At 36.8% G+C, this 17,959-nt stretch overlaps 1 long non-coding RNA gene across 1 annotated transcript in view; it reads right to left on the reverse strand.

Annotated features, from left to right (window-relative positions):
- LOC113599087 (uncharacterized) overlaps window positions 1-17,959 on the reverse strand; it is a 96,711-nt gene that overhangs the window by 53,791 nt on the left and 24,961 nt on the right. Inside the window, exon 2 of the long non-coding RNA XR_003419820.2 lies at window positions 2,659-2,741. This is a non-coding gene — a long non-coding RNA (uncharacterized LOC113599087). The remainder of the gene's footprint in view (window positions 1-2,658; window positions 2,742-17,959) is intronic.

Raw genomic sequence — 17,959 nt, forward strand, 5'->3', positions numbered from 1 at the left:
AAATTATAAGAAGTCTACTGATACAGGAAGTTAAAAAAAGAAAAAACTGGGATTAGCTCATTGACAATATAGCACAACTCCAAAATGTTTGCTTCATGAGGATGTTGATTTTATAAGATAAACTGAACCAGCTGTCTAGGTGAGTAACCCCTGTAGCAAGAAGGACGTGCTTCACGTGGTGCCCAGCTGAAATTGGGTTGAATAGAACTAGAGCATGAGATAGTCTCTTTACAACTCAGCATTCTAAATGTAGTTTCCTGTTCAATCCCCCAAATATTTCCTTCCAATTAAGCAATTCCCTTGGCCCTGTAATTTCAGAAAGCTCCTTGGAGTTCAGTTGGTAACGAAGAACTGCCTTTTCCAAACTACTCAGAGAAGAAAAGCAATTGTGAGCATTATTAAGTGCTTACTCTGTGCCAAGCACTGTGTTGAACAATTTACACACATTATTCCTCATGTGTATGTACTCTTTGCCATAATCCTGCAAAGTATACTGTATCTCCATTTTACTGATAAGAAAACTGGGACAAATAAATGTTAATCTACCTAATGCCACAAAACTTGGCAGGAGATCTTTTAATATTTCCCCCACATGCTATTCTCAAAGACACCCATAAGAATAGGTGACCTTTTTCCTTGCTGTCCTAAGATGGCCCTTTCATCTACATAATGTCCATGGAATTCAGAGATTCAATCATGTTTAAGTGAAAAGTAAGCTATAAGCAGTGGGAAATCCGGGTAAATTCCACATCTTCACTAAGATATAAAATTTCTAGTTGACTTAGGAATAACTAGGAAGTTATTTGTTGAAATCTCCACAAAAAGTCTAATATGCTTCCTGAGTGAAGCACAGTAAGCAGCTGACTAGAGGCAGTTTAGTTACCGCCTACTCTGAAGGCAGCCAAACTTGGGCTTGGGTTTGAACCCTGGCTTCAACTGACTGTGAGACTGTGGACAATTTTTAACTCTTCTAAGCTTATGCATTCTCATACACTAAAAGGGGGTGACAATAAAGGCATGGAGAGGATTAAGCAAGATAATGACAACTGGAAGCGTTTGAAATAGTCCCAGTCATACAGTAAACAGTAAATATTGGCTATTGGTATAACCGTAGGATTTATAAAGCTTTTAGATGTGAATTTTAGATGTCAGTTCTCATATAACAGTAATAATTAGCAGCAAGGATAATGAATCAGCAAAGTAACAATAATAACTGCTCCTTCCCTTCCCTGATGGTTGATATTTTCCATCTACAGGAATGATCCCATCAACATCAAATCTGTTATAACATATATCATCTTAAAAACAACTCTCCTGTGTACCACATTTCCCTGTAGCTATCATCCAATTTTTATGCACCCATTACAATAAAAGTCTTCAAAATCGCGTTGACACTCAACTGTCTGTACTTCCTTTCCTTCTGTTCTCCTTTGAAATGACACTAACAAGGTTTTGAACACCTTTTTGAAACCTCTTTGAAACACCTCTTTGAAAACCACTTTTGTCAAGATCACCAATGACCTCCTCATTGCCAAATTCAATCCTCATTTTGTCCTTTAAGCAGCATTTGACACAGATGACCACTTTTTCCTTTTTGAATCATTTTCCTCACTTGGCAACATACCAGCACTGTGTTCCTTCTATCTTCTCATTTCTTCTTTCCAGTCTTCTCTACTGGTTCCTACTTATCTTTCAGAATTCTTTAACTAGAATGCCCTTGGCCTCAGATTTCTCTGTGCATTACCTAACACTCTCTAGTAATCTTATCCTGTTCTATGCTTTAAATACCATATATAGACCAACAGCTCTTAAATGTATATCTCTAACTGCAGCCTTTCCTTTGAATTCCAGATTTGCATATTCAATTGCCTACTGGACATTTCCATTTGGATGCCTAGTAAGTATCTCATATATAACATTTCTCAATCTGAATTCCTATTTTCCTATTTTACCCTCCACTTTGACCCTTCCTTAACTGTATAAATGGCAACTCCGTTTTGTTTTGTTTTGCTTTTCAGTTGATCAGGTCAAAAACTTTTTTTTTTTAATATGAAATTTATTGTCAAATTGGTTTCCATACAACACCCAGTGCTCATCCCAACAAGTTGGACAAGTTACTTTGCTTCCTTACACCTGTTTCTTCCTGTGTATAATAGGAAATAATATCTATTTCAAGGTACATTGTGAAGATTTAAAGGAATAACATGTGAAGAGCTTTGTACAATGCCTAAAAGTTATCTAACACTAATATAAATAAGAAAAGTAAGAATCAGAAAGTTTAAAATCCAAAGTCAAACAGCTAGGCTATAAAAATAGGAGAGGGCTGGATAAGGAATCCAGAGCTGTAATGCTGGAAAATTGGCTTATTTGTGTTTGTCTTAATATTCTTGAAACTAAATCTAGACAAGCAGCTTTTTCTCCTCCATTTGGTGCTAACTCTAAAGAGCAGAGTGAAGCCTTTGTTTTCAAGTTTTAGGAGATCCTGTTGATGTGTCCTGTTTTCTGTAATAAGTACTATCACTTTTCTATTGTTTACTCACACAACAAACATGAATAGGAATTTATAATCTACTTGGGAACACAAGCCACATGTTTTGATAACAAGGAAGTTAGGAGAACTGAAAAAGTGCTAAGGAAATTCAGAGGTGAGAAGCATACCTTTATTTCTTCATAGGTGAAAACACTCTCCTATTCCTTTCCTCACTCCCAATCCATAGGGCAGTTTCTTTGTAAACTCCTTGCTATGGAAACAAATATGTAAGAATGATTGACATGCATACATACTTTTCTCCTAAGTGTTAAGGATTCCTGTTTAAGTTCCTAACATCAATTTCTCAAAACAAAAATGCATAGACAATCTTTGGAGGAGTTAATCAGAGTACTTTTTATTCATCTCATTTGGTTTGCACACCTAAGTGGTGCCTCTGGGTATACCATAAAAAGAGCTTTAATTGAGAGCAAACAAACTTGGGTTTTACTTACCTTGGATCCACTAATTAGATTCAAGATAAAGAGTTCCTTTCAGGGAAGGGAGTGTGGAGCAGATACTTGTTTTTCCCAAAACTTTTGTCTACTTCTGCAGTTATATATTTTTTAAAGCACATATATTGTGTAGGATTATTTACAACCTCTGGAGAGAACGAACATGAAGCATTACTGTGCATGGATACTGTCATGTGTTAAAAGAAACGCACTAGCAGTGGGCCTGTAACTACAGAATTCTGAGGTTGAATTTCAGGGTTTATTGGGGTAAGGGAGTGATTCATAAGGATGTTGATATTTTAGCATTTTCTATTCAACATGGGAATTTAAAGATTATCCTAGGAGAAATGAAGGAGAAAGCTATATGTCTCAACTCTTATTTTTAATGAGGGTGAATTTGCAGGGATGTCAAAAATTGGATAGTCCATCTGCCAAATCTCTGTTTTACATATGCACTTTTTTTTTCGCCACCTTATTCTTGTCAAAAGGTGTTGCCAAGAATCATTCCTGTCAAGGTGTTTAGTGCCAGCACTGTCCAAATAAGAAGCAATGTGAGAAAGAACTGACTTTAGGGGCACAGATGCTATATTAGTGTTGGAACTATTCCTGTGTGGAAGCTTCTCTGCTTCACACTGAATAAAACTATGCTATTTACTACCATTTAATCCAGAGACCCCTTCTCCCTTCCCCTTATAGTAACAGCACTGTGTGGTTGTTTTTTTAACTACATCTGGACTGCAAATATAAAAAATGCATCAGCTGTAAGTAGAGTTGTGACAATAAGACAAAATTCTTGCCATTACTGCTTTCACTCAAAGCCCTGAAACTCTTGCTTATGATTCTGTCTCCCAAAGTAAAACCCCTAAGTAAACCTCTCTAAGCCTCAGCATCCACACTAGAAAATTAGGAATTATAATACCTACCACACACACACACACACACACACACACACACACACACACACAAAGTTGCCAAGGTTTAAAATTATAGCCTTCACATACCATTTAGCACATACAGCACAGGAGACATAAACAATAAACGCTATTGGAAGGGAATTAGAGTGCGGAGGTTTGTCAACAAACACACCTAATTTTGATCCTGCTCTACTACTTATAAACTGTGTAACCTTAACTTTAAAATGGCCAACTTAATTTTCCTGAACCTCAATTTCTCAGAATGAATCAGAATGATATATTACCTATTTCATAAATGTGGGATAATGAAGTGTGATAGTACATCTAAAGTGCTCACCACAGTGCCTGACACATTCTAAATACTCTACATTAGCCACTATTATTAATTAATTACTTTTTGAATGCTTGTAAAAATAACATATTTTAGCATACGTGCAGGAAAATCCCTGCCAAATAAGTTCATTTATTTTCCTCTAAGAATGAACCCTCTGACAGAGAAGCCTCTATATAAGTAGAGAATTATAGAGTCCTAAAAATAGTAAATGAAAAAATATTATTAAATTGATTAGATCATCTTAAAATCTCTCAATCTGGAAATATCCATCCTGGCACAGAGTTATACATACATTCCTGGTCCACGTCTTATTGAGAAGCTCTTTGAGCTTCCAACTGTGTCTTCCCCTGGAACAGGGTAGATATCTAAAGGAGAAATAGGTCTTATCTTGCCCTTTGGGATCTTGGCCCAGCTAGACTTATCTCCTAAACCAGTTCTTTTGGCTACTTGCTCAACAGCTCTCTGGATCCCAAATTTCATGAACTCACATCTCCTTCTGCTGGAGTTAGGCTTTTATCTCTAGTTCTTCTGGAATCTGGAGTCATTTTATCTCGTATACATGCTTGTTTTCCTATTTCTAGTTAATTCTGAATAAATGATTACAGACCCACAAAAACTATCCATCATTCAATACAAGTACACAAAGAGACTCCCACAAAAGTGATCCAATGCATGCAGTCAAAACAATGGGAAGGAAGTCACTGAAAATGCAGTTGGAATCACAAACATTTCAGCACCAAAGAGATTTTATGGTTGTTCCTGTGTTCGGTGAAGGATGTGACATTCTGAAATGGATATGTGTGTGTGTGTGTGTGTGTGAGCACGCGAGCGCACGCGCGTGCGTGCATGTGTGTGCGAATACACTTTCTGAATAGATCACCACATGAAAATCAATTCAGGAATATTTAAGTTCTAAATATTTTTTCAAAAGACATTTGATTCATCAATTCACTTCTTCAACAAATATGTGGAAAAGTAAGAACAATGGCTAACATTTATGGAGCATTTTCTGTGTCAGATACTGTTCTAAGCACTGAAAAATGACAATCATAATAGGAAGTTAATAATCATAAGAGCTCCACCTTACTAAGTAAACTGAGGCACAAAGGGGTAAAATAATTTGCTCAAAGTTACAATGGATACTAAGTGATGAAACCAGGTACTTACCATATGCGGGGCACTTTGCCAGAGGTAGAGCATACAAAAGGAATAATATCTAGTCTCTGCTTTCATGAAGTTTAAGTTAAAGTGAAAAAGTCAGACAAAAAGAGTAAACAAAATAATTTCAAATAAGCACTATAAAGGGAGTAGAAAATGGGACTGTGCTATGTTATAAACTAAATTGTGTCTCTCCAAAACTCCTATGTTGGAATTCCCCAGTACTTCCAAATGTGACTGCATTTGGAGATGGGGCCTTTAAAGAGGTCTCTAAGGCTAAATGAAGTTATATCAGTGGGGTCCTAATCCAACCTGACTGGTGTCATTTTGACAAGAGAGGTTAGGACACAATCAGACACAGAGAAAAGAGTGTGTGAGGACATCTGAAGAAGACAGCCATCTACAAGCCAAGGAGAGAAGACTTAAAAGAATCCAACCTTGTGGACACTGTGATCTCAGACTTCCAGCCTCCAGAACTGTGGAAAATAAATTTCTGTTTAAGTCATCCAGTCTGGGGTACTTTGCTATAGCAGCCCTAGAGAACTAATATAGTAATCAAAGAAGGTCTCTCTCTGAACTGATTAAGACTCACAGAATGAAAAGAGTAGAAGGAAGTCCCAGACAGGCAAAAAGAGCAGAGAGAGAGACCTTGAAGGAAGAATTAAACACTTAAAATATTCTACTAATCTCAGAAGTCATCATAGCCACTTCATTGAGTGATTACTCACAAAACACTTCATAATTGGGGAAGTGTTTTACAACATTGTTCTCAATTAATCATCATAATAGTCACAGGCGGCAGATGTTAATAGATTAATTTTACATATGGAAACTAAGGCACCAGAGATGCCAAGTGACTAGAACTTGCACCTAGTTCTTCTGATGTCAAAACCAATGTTCTTTTCATTATACCAAAGTTTCTTCCTAACTAAGATCACTCCTATTTTGTATAAAAGTCTCTAGTCATCATAAGGCCATATTGCACAGGGAAGGCAGATTAAGAGTTCAGAAATTATAAACAGGGTAGAGTTCTTCATCTCTTCATGTTTCACATCCCAACCCCCACACCTTCCTCTAATTGTCTTCAATAATGATTGTGCTATATAAAGGATTTTACTGTTTTTTTTTAAGGTTACTTATTTTGAGAGAGAGACCAAGGTGGGAGGTTCAAGGAGAGAGGGTGTGTGGGGGAAAGAGAGAGAGAGAGAAAGAGAAAGAGAGAGAGAGAGAGAGAGAGAGAGAGAGAGAGAGAGAGAGAAAGGATCCAAGCAGGCTCCACAACCAGCGTGAAGTCAGATGCGGGGCTCAATCTCATGACCACCAGATCATGACCTGAGCCAAAATCAAAAGTCGGACCCTTAACTGACTGAGCCGCCCAGGCGCCCCTTATTGGTTTTCAAAATCTGTTTTCATGAATAAAATATTTTAATTGCTTTAATTCCCCTCTTCACTTAGACCGGGTAGACGCATGAATTCTCTTCAAAATGCCTTTGAGTTTAACTGTAGCCTTTGCAAAATGGAACCTCAACAAGTACCTACAGTGCTTGCCAGCAGGACATGGGGAAGTAGGGCAAGCAAGGGAGATTTCCATATAACACATGTGTTCTAAGTACAAAATTACAATAATTAGAGATGGCAAAGACTGAGAAGTCTATCTCCAGGAAGGTCAATGAAAGATTATGAAAATGTTTAGTCTAGGCTGGTCCCATTCTCCTAATAGTACATACAGTGAACAAACCATATATGCATTCTCTAGCAGACTATTACATGATCTAATCAAATGTAGTTTTAGCATATTTGTGCAATGTCATGACCCATAACTCTATCATTTTCACAATCAGTTTTTCCCACTGAAGCATTTGGGAATCTGAAAGTATAAACAAAACAGACTGATTGTCTATTAAAGTTATTCAATAAATGTTTTTGAGAATCTGTTTTGGAGACAGCCTTCCACTAGAACTGTGAAGGTTATAAAAATAGTTAAGAATAAGACTAATCCACAAAATGAATATAAAACTCTAACAGAGAGATGTCATCCTTACTTATACCTATAATTCAAAGGCAGGATTTGTAAATTGTGGAGAAAGGATTGACAAGGGGAAAGGGGAATTTACATCCAATTGTGAACATTTCCCTTCATGGAAGAGAAAGTACTTAAACTGGGCCTTGAAAGCTGGTTAGGATTGCAACTGGTATAGATGAAAAAGGGTTGACTTTCAGATTAAGGGGCGGGTGGGTGGGATGAACAAAAATAAGAAAAAGTGAAGCATTTCAGGGGACAATTTGATGAGAGTTTGCATATCAGGCTGAGAAGCACTGGATCTATTTTGTAAACAATAGAGAGCCAGCACAGGCATTTAAATAAGAGGAAGTCCAACAGTGAATGCCTACCGTGTACCAGGCACCAAGTCTGGCCTATTACATATGAATTTATACTTTAGTCTCCACAATCCAAATACAACACAGTAGGGTGGAGAAACTGAGGCTTAGGAGGTTAAACACAGAATCAGCAATGGGAATGACACGAACAGAACTATGCTCCAGGAGATGAGTCTTGCAACCATTTAAGAACACCCACTTATTATCAGAAACAAGGAAGTGAGGAAAAGATGATTTAAGATCAGGATAATGACATGCTGACTTTGAAGTGAGTAAAAGACAGTGAAGTGGAGATTTCCAAATAGCAATTTTAAACAAAAGGATGGAACTGATTTGAGAGGTCAGAGCTAGATGTAAATTTGAAAATAATACTACAGAAATGATAGCTTAAGTCATGGAAAGCACAAGACAACAAAAGAAAATATTAAGAGACGATGATAGAAGACACAACCTTGGGAAACACCACCATTTGGGGGGGGGGGGCAAGAGGAAGAAGGCATGCCAGTGAAGGAGAGAAAAACAGAAAAGTGAAAGAAATATTAAGGTGAAGAATAGCAAAGCTCAAATTCTTATCATATAATAATCACAAATCTAGTCACAAAGTCGGAGATGAAGATGAAGGGGATGAAACAAAATAGAAGTGGAGTAAAGGAGCTTGAGAAAAGCACAGAAGATTTTTAGAAGGTGTGGGAAATGCAGCAGGGAGTCAATCTGACAGGAATCTGACAGGAACTGCTGGCAAAAGCAGCAATGAGGTCCAGCTAATGTTAAAGCAAAGAGGGAGAGGGATACTGGGACTTTATCTAGGAACACTGATAGTCTATGAACATAACCAAAACAAGGAGTGAAATAACAAGAAGTCAAGGGGAAAGGAGAATGGATGGTTATAGAACCCATCATGGAGCCCAGACTGAGAAGAAAGACAAGTGAATTCTGCTTTTTCCTTTGTCTCTGCCATTCCAAATGCCACTGAAATGATTTTTTTAATGCAATGATCAATGGCACTCATACTTTAAATATTCAAAATAAGCATCTAAACCAACATTAAAATCTCTCTTGTTCCAATTCCATAAACCCAGAATCAAGTGCCCCCAAAATCCTTTTAGAAATATCTTTGACACAAAATGATAATTAACTTTGGAGTAGTGATAGCATCACTCCACTCCCTCCTAAGTGTTGGCCAGGACTTTCTTTTATTAAAATCTTGTTATTGTCCACTCACAATGACATCTCATCTACTCTGAACTCCTTCCTTCCTCTGCCACTTATCCCTTGGTTTCCTGAGATATTAGGTTAAATAATACCAATAGGAAACGATACATTATCAATCTTTGTTAATGCTTATGATAGCTACTGTCTTCAGAGTACTTTACCTTTTCTTTTCTTTATAAATCCTAAACATGTTTTAGGCAGTACAGCAAATGGCACACATAATACCATGACCTGTAATGGCATGATACCATGAGCAATGGAAGGATTTTCCATGCAATGTTCACATATTTTTAAAGCACAGGGAAGTGTTGAAGCCATTTGGATTTTGAAGCCTGACACATGAGGAAAAGAGACTGTTTTTGTCAATCATTTGATCTCTGAGATACCTATCTCATTAAAATCCGGCCTTCTTTGATGGTCATATTGATTGAGTGAAAACATACCCATGGTCCTCTTAGGGAATTATTATGAACCAAGAATGTTTTTTTATTTTGTCTTTAAACTTCCCTTTCTGGATATGCAAAATATTTTTCTTAAAATCTTACTTTTGTCATCTTTAAGCACAGTCTTTAATGAAAATAGAAAAAGGTTTATTCTGATTCTGCAAAGAGAACTAAGACAATCAGGTAAAAGAACTCTAGAATTTTAATTAAAGTTAAACCAAGTGTGTGCTTTTTGGCTTATTTGAATGACTGAATGTTTTTGGTTTTGTTATTAATCTTGGCCAACACTGGTTTTGTTTGTCTGCAAAGCCCAAATTTTCTAGACATTTGCTAACTCTACAATTCACTTTATGTAATAAATAGTTAAAACCACACAGATAAGGCTTCTGAATTTTCATAATAAATGTATTTTTAAACAGTGTAGGTTCATGATTGGAAAAAAAAAGAAAGAAACCACTTGTGCTCTTATTGGTCAACAGCTCTCTTTCCATCTTTGTGTAAGAAAGGCCTGAAGGGGTGCTTGGGTGGCTCAGTTGTTAAGTGTCCAACTCTGGGTTTGGGATCAGGTCATGGTCTCATGGTTTTGTGGATTGGAGCTCTGCATGGATTTGAGCTCTGTCAGTGTGGAGCCTGCTTGGGATTCTCTGTCTGTCTGTCTGTCTCTCTCTCTCTCTCTCTCTCTCTCTGTCCCTCCCCCAGACAGGCTTGTGCTGTCTCTGTCTCTCTCAAAATAAACAAATAAACTTAAAAAAAGAAAAGCCTTAAAAAAAAGGTCTAAAAACTTGAACATCTACTTTTTACTTATCTTGAGTTATTTTGGAAGAACTATTTACAAATTCCCTAGTACAAGGAATATACAAATTTGTATATTTCCAAAAGGGATGCAAAGGATCAGAAAATAGTTTTGCTATCCTCTTGTGTCTTTGTAAATGTTCTTTCATAACTACATATGTCAAACAGTATTCAACACACTATAATACAGTGTTCCTTTGTCTATTTTATAGGGAATGATAGCTGCTTACCATATGCCAATTGTGTCCAAACATCCCATCAGTTTGCCACCCAGTAATTCACTAAAAGAGTTAATGGAGAAGAAAAAATCTGATACTCAGTTACTTAAAACACAAGCTGCATTTCAAGAATGATGAAAGATGGCTAAGAGAACGTAAGGCATGCAAATGTCTTCTATTAGTACAAAGGAAATGCAACACATATATCCTCAAAAAGGAGATAGTCAGCTACACCCAGTACTGTCTAATTCAGGACTATCTGAACTTTTTGGTTCTTTTTCCCACTCTCATCCCACTTGTGGAAAAGAATCTATTCACAGTGGAGGATAAAGGTTACTAAATAAGACTATTATAGAAGGTATATAATTTAGAGTCATTATATCCTACACCTATATAATTTCTATAACTGTTTAGTATAAATAATAGAAAACACTTCAGTATGTTGGCTCTGTGTGTTTCCCCATTATACCATTTGTAAGTTACAATCATTCATTTTTAGCCTAAACTTTTCTTTGTACATGGTATTAAAAACCACAGTCAAGTTAGATTGTTGGGATATACTTTATGCAAGGGTCATCTAGAAGATTAAGTACACAAACACAACCAACCCTCAGAAGCTAACTCATGTAATTATTACTTTTCTAGCTTCCATAACTTGTTACTAGCATGCTATTTCTTATCTCAAAATTCTTGCTAAAATCACTTATTTAGGGACAAGAAAATCTAACAGATGTTTTACGTTCTTCCAGTGTACTGTTCACATTCCCATTCCTCAAAGAGGGCTCTACAGCCAATGAAGTTTAAATATACTGTAAAAAGCCTAGGAATATGGAATGTGATTTGCCACCATTACATTCCACATGACAGGCAAGCCGACTCCATGGTGAATTTTGCATCAGCCAAGCAAGAGACTAATTGAGAGAATACTTCAGGTTTTAAAAGTCTACTACAAATGCATATGTTTATCAGTCATATTCTAAATGGAGCTGAACTCAGAGAGAATGACATGGCTATTAAACTTTATTGGGCTGTGTTATATAATGCAAAGACATCTGGATCTGTAGCCAAAATAATTAAGTTTGAGTCCGTCTCCACTGATATACTCTGTAGCCTAAAGTAAGTCTTAACTCTTAAACTCTCTGTATCCTAATTTCTCATCTGTTTTTTTTTTCATTATCAAATGAAACTCACTTACAAATAAGATAAGATAGGTGGACAGCATTTGGAAAATTTGGAAGCTCCATACACGTACAGATAACTCCTATTGTTATTATCTAGGCATTTCAAGCAAAGGATTCTTGGCTTGTGTTGCAGCTATTGGCTACATATGTATTTACAGACAATTCAATAATTTGCTCAATTTGGTGTTTGGAGTTTGAATTATCTGAACAATGGCAGGACTTGCCTCTTCTAAGACCAGTCTGTACAACACAAAACAGAGTAGAACATTTGTATATAGAAATCTCTAGGTGGCCAAACTCAAGCCAGGCTAGAAAATCTCACTGTGAAGTTCCTTGATCATTGCTTCAAATATCCCACTAGTTTAAGAAACCTGGCCATCGTTGTCCTGATAATTCTCATCCTGATTCATTTATTACTGAAAAACTTGGCGATTGTCTTAGTCCATTCAGGCTGCTATAAAAAATTACCAAAGACTAAATGGCTTATAAACAATACAAATTTATTTCTTCTAGCGCCTGGGTGGTTCAGTTGTTTTAGCATCCAACTCTTGATCTCGGCTCAGGTCATGATCCCAGGGTTGTGGAATTGAGCCCCATGTCAGGCTCTGCACTGACAGCCCAGAGCCTGCTTAGGATTCTTTCTCTCCCTCTCTCTCTCTCTGCCCCTCCCCTGTTCACATGCTCTCGCTCCCTCTTTCACAATAAATAAATAAACTTTAAAAAATTTATTTCTCACAGTTCTGGTGACTAGAAGTCCGAGATCAGGGTGCCAGCATAGTCAGGTTCTTGTGAAAGGATTCTTCTGGGCCTTGCAGACTCCCAAGTTCTCTCTGTATCCTCACATGGTGGAAGAGGCTAGAGAGCTCTGTGGGGTCTCTTCTATGAGAACACTAACCTCATTCATGAAGGCTCCACCCTCAAGACCCAATCACTTCCCAAACACTCAACCTCCTAATAACATCACAGTGGGCATCAGAATTTCAATGCATGAATTTTGGGAGATACAAACATTTACACCATAGCACCTTTCAAATAAACTGTAGTCATAACAAAAAGAAAAAACTGGAAGTCAGAATTTATAAAAGTTGAATAGTTTCTCAGAACAAGAGACCTGTCTAAAGATTCTGTCCCCTCTTCTTCCTATTCCTAAAATCTCCATTGGCCAATTTTTTCAAAACTCAGTGTCTGGTCATATTTCATCATCAACCTACCCAGCAGAGAAAACACCTGCTATGACTTTAGAAATACAATATGAAGAAAAGTTAAGAGATTGTAACTAGCCAGAATACTTATTAGAGAGAGAAAACATTTTAATATCCCAGGAGTTACTTTAGTGCTCTTCACTACAGAATAAACCACAGTGACAGCCCCCTATTATTAGGTATGTACATAGAATCACTGGTAGATTTTGAGTATAAGCTCTATATATGATTAAAACCCTAAGAGAAGAATGATGTCTTAGGCCCAGTGTAATATCAAAGTACTGCTCCAAATTCTAAGACCAAAAAAATGATAGAAATAAGCTAAGTGGCTTCTCACACAAAGCTTAAAAAAAAATGGTTACAAACTCCTCTAGAATAGCAACAGCACTCTGCTTCTTCTGACTGCCCCCTTACACCTAGTCTGGAGATGTATTACAAATTTTTTAAATGGCTATTGCTGGCTATGGTACTAAATGGCTACTAAATGACTATGGTCTGAATGTTTGTGTCCCCCAAAGCTCACATGGTGGAATCCTAATGCCCAATGTGATGATGTTAGGGGGTGGGGCCTTTGGGAGGTAATAAGGCAATGAGGGTATAGTCTTTATAAATGGGATTAGTGATGGGGCACTTGGGTGGCTCAGTTGTTTAAGAGTCTGACTTCAGTTCAGGTCATGATCTCATGGTTTGTGAGTTCCAGCCCCACGTCAGGGTCTGTGCTGACAGCTCAGAGCCTGGAGCCTGTTTCGGATTCTGTGTCTCCCTCTCTCTCTGCCCCTCCCCTGCTCATGCTCTCCTCCCCGATCCCCGCCCCCACCCTGACTCTCAAAACATGAATAAAAACTTAAAAAAAAAATTTTTTTAAGTAAATGTGATCAGTGCTCTTATAAAAGAGACCCCACAGAGCTCTCTAGCCCCTTCCATCATGTGAAAATACAAGAAGTCTGCAACCAGAGAGGAGCCCCATTTGACCATGCTGGCACCCAGATCTCAGACTTACAGCCTCCAGAACTGTAAGAGATAAATTTCTGTTTTTTAAAAGGTACCTAGTCTGTGGTATTTTGTTACAACAGCCCAAATGGACTAAGACAGTTACTGTCTTATGAATGAAAGATACCATAAGCAAGATTTCAGAAACTGGAATTTGCATATATTAGAATTAATGTCATCTGAAATGGATATTCTGATTAATCAACAGCTTGGATAAAAAGTGATATGTATCCCATACAGTTTAATAACATTTGTCAAATCATTAGAATATGTTAGAACTGTCCAGAACAAGTTGGATTTTTATTTGCCAGATAATATGTATTTATGTATGTATTTATATGCATTAACTAGCTTAAATCTTTTTACAACCTGTGAAGAAGATATTACTATCCCAGTTTACAGTTGAGAAAACTAGTCACAGGGCTTGGCCTAATTCCACAGCTGATACTTAGAACTATTACACTATAATCTCCTGCCTTTATGAACCAGTCTCTGAATACCAATTACTATTTCAATGTCTTGAAATGCAGTTATAAAAACATTTGCTATTGACAGAATGCTGACGAAGTAAGTTTTACTGTTCCAAAGTCTGTGTCCCTGGAGTTCACAGGCTGGTGGAACACCCAAAGGAAAAATCTCTGGTTAAATCTGGCTAAATGAGGCACCTGACAGGGCTGCAATCCAGAAAATGTTGATCCAATAACCTGCCTAACTGTCTATAGCAGCTAATATTCCAGAAGTATTAGCTGACTGCAACTCTGATGTGAAGCAGCTGTGTAAGGTTGCTTCTGGGTAGCCAAATATCTATTATCTCCCTTTTATAGAGGGAGGCAGTAAACTGCCCCATACTCTAAGGTCAGCAGCAGTTCTCAAAGACCTTTCTAGCTACTTCCAGGCCAACTGGCTAAGGACACATGACTAACAGTGCAAACTAAGCAACTTGAACATAGACTTAAGAGCTAGAGTGTGTTGCTTAAAAGAATGCACATCCACCAAACTTCCAAAACAGATGTGCGAGCACACAACCATAATACAAGAATTGTTTTCCCCTGTTCTGCATGTTCTAGCCAGGCAGAAGAGCATTGTTGCCAACAACAAACCATGGTAGCTACCATGGGTGGAATGTCCAGTTACTCTAATCTGAAGAAATATTTCAGAACACTTGTTTCACTGTTGGTCCGTTTCCATTAGTTATTTAGAAGCTTCCTAGCTAAACCTTCATGGATGCCTTAAAGAAAATGTTATTGATATCTTCATATTGTGAGCTTAAAAGTGACCTTAAAATCTCTTTTAAATGAATGTGATTTTTCCCTCAAGTGGAAGGAAAAATAAGGACATCAATAGGATAAAAAATTCAATTCAAAATACCACTCTTTAAAATATTAAATACAACTACATGACATCAATGCTGTCATTAATGAAGAAAATGTAAATTTGTTTGTATGTGTCAATACTATCAGTGTATGCATATTGCATAATAAGAAATAAAATTTGCATTTCTTTTTACTTTCTTGACCTTGGCAAATATGTTTCAATTCATGGTGTCTCCAAGCTGTATAAATTAACGTCATTTCCTTAAAATAATTTAAAAGAATATCATATGTACATAAATATTTTATATGAATTCCAGAGCACAGCATTTTTACCTCAAAAATTTAAAGATGATTGTATTTAATGCTATAATCCCAAGTTGATAAATTTGCAATTATAAACACCACCAAGAAAATCATAATTTTCTTAGAGAAAATAAACCACTTTGTTATAACCATTACAACACAAAATCAAGAAAAATATACTTACCTTGATTTTTTAAAATTAATTGTTTAAAAACACCCCTTATAAAACAATTCCCATTTATTCATCCAGTATGCTATTATGTAAAAGGCAAATTCTTAGCATTTTAATTCTTTTTATCCAAAAATCACTTTAATTATTCTATCCGACAGAAATACTCTAAGTCTACAAATCCCTCTTACTTTCATCTTTACATTTAAATCTCAAAAATAATTTAATATGATGTTCGAGCCCCGTGTTCCCAAGATGTCTGATTTCCCTCTAACTGGTCAGCTTAATAAACCAGCTCCAAAGATTTCTCATAGTGATACTGATAAAAGATCTACAAAGATGAAGAAGAATATACACTCATAGTGCCAAAAAAATGTCTCCACCAAGAGAGTCCTTCAAGATTAATTTAGTCTGTCTCCCTACTCCAAACTCTCCTAATTCCTCATATTTGAGGTAGCGATCAGAAGAATGTGGTCACTTCACATGTCTCTACAGTGAGAATTCCTGGGTTTGAGCACCAGGTTTGCTGCTTACTAGCTGGGTGACCTTGGACAAGTTGCTTGACCTTTCCAACTTTAGTTTCCCCTGCTGTAAAATGAGGGCTAACAAAAGTACCAACTACATAAGGTTTTTGTGAATATAAAATAAAATAATGCAAGTAAAGCACTTCATAAAATTGCTAACAAATACTAAGTTGTGACTACATGTAGATTTTATTGTCTCTATAAGATGACCCAGGAGGGTTAAGTAAGGCATACTTACATTATGTGAAGTAGAACAGATGGGAAGAATAGGATTCAGTCACAAGTTTCAACGTTGTTTCTAATGACATACAGTAAGTACCTTTGAATAATGTCATACAAAAATGAATTCAAAATAAAATTCTCTGCTCACAAGACAATCTGATGTTCAGATCCACAGAATTTAACAGCATTTCTGGAAAAGATGATGTGAGACAAATGGGGCTAGGAATCCTCAGAGAGGTGCATTTTTCATTAGTTTTGGTATAACTCAATAGGAAATATGCAAAAGGAAACACTTCTGGAATAGTGATGAAAAGACCTCAGAAAAGCCACTCCCGTGTAAAAACAATGCAAATACTGGAATAATCAAACTTTTTCAGAACTCTGGATGTTAACTAAAGTCTTGCAACAATTCAAGGAGAGTTAATTTTCAAAAAGACAAAAATTCATTGACGGTTAACCCAACCAAACAGAGACATGAGTGGCCTCATATCATAAATAAAACAAATTTTAGGTAATTAAGCCCAAAAGTCACTTAGCCAACAGAGATAATGAAAACCAACAGCAACAAAAAGACCTGTGGAGGAAAGAATCTGATCTCAAGAGTTGTCACATTATATCATTTTAAGTATCTAGTTTTGAAAAAAAAATGATGAAACATACAAAAAAAAAAAAAAAACAAACAGGAAAGTATGGACCATGCACAAGGGGAAAAAGCAAACACAGAAACTTGGCCTGAGGAAGTACAGATGTTGGACTTACTGAACAAAGACTTTAAAAAACTACCATAAGTATGTTTGAAGGTCTAAAGGAACACTAAAGGACGAAAGGAACAGACTAAAAGGAATAGACTAAAGAATTAAAGAAAACCATGAGAACAATCACTTACAAATAAAGAATATAAGCAAAGAAATAGAAACGATTAAAAAGAAGCAAACCAAAGTTCTGGAGTTGAAAGTATAACACCCATTAGAGGGTCTCAATAGAAGACTAAGCAAACCAGTAACAGAATGACCAAACTTGAAGACAGATCAGTTGAGATTATCCAGTCTAAAGAATAGAAAAAGAATGAGGAAAAAGTGAATAGAACCTCAGAGACACACAAGAAATCATCAAGCTTACCAAGATATGTATAATGGGAAGAAAGACAGAAAGCAACAGAAAGAATATTTGAGAGGAGAGAGGTTAGATGGCAGAGCAGCATAGAGATCCTTAGCTTGTTGTGTCCCTGAAACACAGCTAGATCAGTACCAAACCATTCTGGACACCTAGGAAATTGATCTGAAGATTAACACAAAAATATGCATAACTTGAGCCACAGAACCAGCAGGTATGTGGTGCAGAGAGGTGAACTGGGAAAGAGAAAAGCCATAAAGGGTAGGGAGCTGATTTTGTGGAGAGAAGACAGAGAAAGAGAAAGGGGGAGAGTGTGGCACATCAGGGGTGCAGGAAAAGCACTCCCCTGAAAGTATCTGGAGAGAAAAAGAGAAAAAGAGTGAAAACATTCACAGGGGACTGAACAAGAAATCTGTTCCACAAAACCATTGATAGGAAGAAGAGAGAGGGTTTCAATACCACCAGAATTATATAAACAGTGGAACACCGACTGTGAAGTTCTGGAGCTCA

Source organism: Acinonyx jubatus, chromosome C1, assembly GCF_027475565.1.
Source record: "Acinonyx jubatus isolate Ajub_Pintada_27869175 chromosome C1, VMU_Ajub_asm_v1.0, whole genome shotgun sequence".
In the NCBI taxonomy this organism is placed as follows: domain Eukaryota; kingdom Metazoa; phylum Chordata; class Mammalia; order Carnivora; family Felidae; genus Acinonyx; species Acinonyx jubatus.